Raw genomic sequence first — 4,746 nt, forward strand, 5'->3', positions numbered from 1 at the left:
TATGATATCGGTTAGATAACTCGCATTTGAAACAAGGATAATTACTGTATGATTATGAGAGATGTACAATGGTAATTATTATGTATGATTGTGATTCAACTGATTTAAATACAACTGATTTAAATTCGACCGGGGTTAAATTCGACCGCACGCGGTCGATTCCTTTGGACACGGCTAAATTCGACCGGCTTCGCTCGAATTCAAATGGTCGTATTTAAACGGTCGTATTTACAACCAATTTTAACCGAAAATGATCGAAATTAAAACAGTCAAAATTAAACCGGTCGAATTTAGCCCCTAAATTCGACCAATTTTTTTTCCGGTCGAATTTAGCCCCAGTAAAAAAGTGGAGGGAATTTTCCCACAGAGTAATTTATTTGGCACTCCTAAATTCAACCGATTTCGGTCAAATTTTATATTTAAAATAGCGGGAAATTTACCCATACTTTTAAAATTTTCAAAAGAAAGTGAGGGAAATTTCCCGCCCTTTTCGAAGTTATATTTCAATGGAATTCGGTTGTATTTAGGATTTTTCAGAATTTTATTTTTTAATAAAAACTTTATTCAAATGTTAGTGAATATTTTGAAATTATGAATATGGGAGAGAATTAAAGTTTTCCAAATAAAAAATAATTAGTTCTTAAAAAAATAATTTATGCGCTATAAGAATTTTCAAATTTCTTTATTTGTTAAAAAAAATAAAATTGACGTTGCTTAGTTGTATTAGTCAAACTGATGCTTGACTTTTAAAATTACAAACCAAATAAAATTATTTTGATCAGAAATTTTGGTTATATCACTAATATACAAATTTATTGGCAACCATACGGTTGGATCGATGAAAAAAATTTCTAAAAAAATTGAATCACCAATTCAGGACTAAAAACTAGTCAGTTGTACTAGTCAAACTGATGTTTGAAAGTTAAAATGACAAACAAAATAAAATTATTTTGATCTAGTATATATATATATATATATTGACATCTATATGGCTGGATCGATGAAAAATATTTTTTAAAAAATCAAAACACCAACTCAGGACTAAACACTAGTTAGTTATACTAGTCAAAGTTTGACTTTTAAAATGGCAAACCAAATAAAAATATTTTGATCTGAAATTTTGGTTATATCACTAATATATATATATATATATATATATATATATATATATATTGACATTCATATGGTTGGATCTATGAAAAATATTTTTAAAAAAGTCGAAACACCAATTCAAGATTAAACACTTAGTAGTTATATTAGTTAAACTGATGTTTGACTGTTAAAATGGCAAACCAAATAAAATTATTTTGATTTGAAACTTTGGTTATATCACTAATATATATATTTATTGACATTCATATGGTTGGATCGATAAAATATATTTTTTAAAAAATCGAAACACCAATTCACGATCAACCACTAGGTAGTTTACCAGTCAAACTGATGTTTGACTTTTAAAATGGCAAAACAAATAAAAATATTTTGATCTGAAATTTTGGTTATATCACTAATATATATATATATATATATTGATATCCATATGGTTGGATCGATGTAAAATATTTTTAAAAAAAGCGAAACACCAATTCAAAACAAAACACTATGTAGTTGTACTAGTTAAACTTATGTTTGTCTTTTAAAATGGCAAACCAAATAAAATTATTTTGATTTGAAACTTTGGTTGTATCACTAATATATATTTTTTGACATTCATATGGTTGGTTCGATAAAATATATTTTTAAAAAAATCGAAACACCAATTCAGGATTAACCACTAAGTAGTTTACTATTCAAACTGATGTTTGACTTTTATTTTGATCAGAAATTTTGGTTATATCACTAATATATATATATATATATTGACATACATATGGTTGGATCGATGAAAAATATTTTTAAAAAAATGAAACACCTATTCAAAATAAAAAACTATGTAGTTGTACTAATTAAACTGATGTTTGTCTTTTGAAATGGCAAACCAAATAAAAATATTTTGATTTAAAATTTTGGTTATATCACTAATATATATATTTGTTGACATTCATATGGTTGGATCGATAAAATATATATTTAAAAAATCGAAAAACCAATTCAGGATTAACCACTAGGTAGTTTACTAGTCAAACTGATGTTTGACTTTTATTTTAATCTGAAATTTTGGTTATATCACTAATATATATATATATATATCTGTTCACATCCATATGGTTGGATCGATGAAAAATATTTTTTAAAAAAGCGAAACACCAATTCAAAACAAAACACTATGTAGTTGTACTAGTTAAACTGATGTTTGTCTTTTAAAATGGCAAACCAAATAAAATTATTTTGATCTGAAACTTTGGTTATATCACTAATATATATATTTATTGACATCCATATGGTTGGATCGATAAAAAAATATTTTTTAAAAAATCGAAACACCAATACAGGATTAACCACTAGGTAGTTTACTAGTCAAACTGATGTTTGACTTTTAAAATGGCAAAACAAATAAAAATATTTTGATCTGAAATTTTGGTTATATCACTAATATATATATATATATATATATATATAAATATCTATTAACATCCATATGGTTGGATCGATGAAAAATATATTTAAAAAAAAGTGAAACACTAATTCAAAACTAAACATTATGTAGTTGTACTAGTTAAACTGATGTTTGTCTTTTAAAATGGCAAACCAAATAAAATTATTTTGATTTAAAACTTTGGTTATATCACTAATATATATATATATATATATCTATTGACATCCATATGGTTGGATCGATAAAAAATATTTTTAAAAAAAATCGAAACACTAATTGAGGATTAACCACTAGGTAGTTTACTAGTAGAACTGATGTTTGACTTTTAAAATGGCAAACCAAATAAAAATATTTTGATCTGAAATTTTGATTATATCACAAATATATATATATATATATATATTGACATCCATATGGTTGGATCGATGAAAAATATTTTTAAAAAAAGTGAAACACCAATTCAAAACTAAACACTATGTAGTTGTAATAGTCAAACTAATGTTTGTCTTTTAAAATGGCAACCCAAATAAAATTATTTTGTTCTGAAACTTTGATTATATCACTAATATGTATATATATATATATATATATATTTATTTATTTATTTACATCCATACGGTTGGATCGATGAAAAATATTTTAAAAAAAAAATCGAAACACCAATTTACGAAAAATATTTTTAAATTACACCGTACACTCTTAATTGTTGAATTTGTGATAAAATTTACTAATTTTGGTCGAATTTATAATTGTTTTTAAAAATAAATATTGAGGTTTGTATGTTGGACACATGGCAATATTTCATTTAACAGGAGCATATCACTTGGATTGTTATTTTGTAATTAATCTACAGCTGTTGATTACCAGAATGTGGAGCTACAATCTTGTTCTCTTTCTTATAATTTTAACACACCCCACCCCCTTTTGGCTTTCACTCACGGCCAAACCTACCCCTACCCTTCCGCCACCCAATAGCACTCCTGCCTCACCGATTAAATTCAATCACCATGAATACTAAAACAAAAATACATCTATATTTATATATATTAATTTTTAAATGACGAATATTGAGTTCTTCATGGATTATTTGGATTTGTTTGTGCAGAGGAAAGAGTATTATAAGAGTGTACGTAGGAAGGGCTTGGAAAAGAGGGTACTTGTTATACGGGCCTTAAGGAACTGGAAAATCGAGTTTGATAGCTGCTATTGCAAATTATTTGAAGTTTGATATTTATGACTTGCAGCTTATGAATGTGAAGCATGACTCTGAGCTTAGGGAATTGTTACTGGCGACTTCAAATAGATCCGGGGCTTAGGAAATTATTCCGCCAACTGCGGAATAACCCCAAAATTTTAATATAAAATTTTAAAATTTACTATCAAAAATTTTTTTGGTCCCCCTAGATTTTAAAAAAAAATTGAAATTGAGAATTGATTATACAAAATTTTATTGATTTTGTTAATTATTTCATTCAAAATAATATTGATTAGATGGAAATCATGGAATTTGTTCATTAATCTTAATAATTAATAAATAAACATATAAGATAAAGATAGTACAATTTGAAACAAAAAAAAATGCTTAAAACTAAAGTCTAAAAACAGAACATACTTGTTTAGTTGTTCTGCTCTGGTCCCAAAACCCCCAATACACACTATACATACAAGTTACAAAATTACAATCCCTAATATCATCTCTCTTTATCTACTCTACCTTTGCATCTAATCCGTAAATATGAGTAAGAGAAAAGAGATTACATCCTATTTTCAACCCAAGAAGAAGCAAACAACTACTTGTGAAGATGAAGAACCTTCTGCCGCCTCAATTGAAGTCACTGGAGATGGAGTTGAGCCTCTGATTTTTGGTGGAATAAACAGAAACTCCGAGCAAAATCCTCAAAATCCAGAGATTGTTAATGAAGGTATTGATTCAGAGAACACTGATGAAATTATTGATTTCAATTCGTTAATACGTGATCCTGGTTTGCGGAAACAAATTGAGACTTATCATCCAAATAAAAAAGATTTAATTAGGAGAGCATACATTGTGTGACAATGGAACATCATTACTGAGTAGAAATCTTTACAGCTGCCATAGATCAACAATTACAGGAGCTAAACAATAGATTCAGTGAACAAATGACAGAGCTTCTCATTTTAAGTGCATCACTAAATCCTAGGGATGGTTACAGGTCTTTCAACATAGAGAA

The sequence above is a fragment of the Apium graveolens genome, chromosome 6 (genome assembly GCF_009905375.1).
Source record: "Apium graveolens cultivar Ventura chromosome 6, ASM990537v1, whole genome shotgun sequence".
Taxonomy (NCBI): Eukaryota; Viridiplantae; Streptophyta; class Magnoliopsida; order Apiales; family Apiaceae; genus Apium; species Apium graveolens.